Here is an 872-nt window from a genome sequence, read left to right on the forward strand (position 1 = left end):
GAGCTGTGATAAGGAGAGAGGAGACGGAGGAAACTCCGCTATCGGCGCTGTCCCTGCTCAGCCTAGGCCGCCGCCATTTGTTTACGCGTTGCTATGGAAACGGGAAGCACCGGTGATTGGCTCCAACCGCCCCGCCAGCCAATAGGAGCGCAGAGCGTGCAGCGGGGCAGCATGGGAGTTGTAGTTCGCCTCCCTGAGGGAGCCCTCAGCCTCGCTCCCGCGTTATTGTGAAAAATGCCTCTTTTATGATTGGCTTTTTGCAAATATTCAAATGAATATTATATGTGTTGTGTTAGAAAGTGATGCTGTGTTAATTTTCTTAAGTAGTGTGTTGAAGATAGTTTTAGGTTATAACATAGGGTTAAAATAGAAACTATGCTATGTAGGATGCTTTTTTTTTTCTAAAGAAAGGACTCGCAGCGAGATAGCGGCCACAGGACACCTGAATCTTTCAGAGAAAGAGAATTTATTGCCCCATTATCAGGAGAAATGAACTTCTTCCTGCCTCATTTGGGCAGGATGACACCATCAGGATTCAGAGGAACAAGCTGACACAGCTGACACAGATTGTGCCCAGACACAATCCTGTGTTTGAATGGAATTTGTGCATCATGTATGAGATGTATGAATATTCAACAGGTTATTGTTTTTAAGGGTTAATCCTCTGTTAACGTGGGGCCTTTTTCAGGCTAATGTTGCCCAGAAAAGGTACCCAGACTGTCCCTAACTCTTCATTTCTATTGTCTCATATTGTCCTAATTCAAACTGTCCAAATTATTATTACTCTAAGTATATTGCTACTTTTATAACCATGTTATTACTATTAAACTTTTAAAATTTTAAAGAACAAGCGATTGGCGGTTTTTACAGTT

This window comes from Melospiza georgiana, chromosome 4 (assembly GCF_028018845.1).
Source record: "Melospiza georgiana isolate bMelGeo1 chromosome 4, bMelGeo1.pri, whole genome shotgun sequence".
Lineage (NCBI taxonomy): Eukaryota > Metazoa > Chordata > Aves > Passeriformes > Passerellidae > Melospiza > Melospiza georgiana.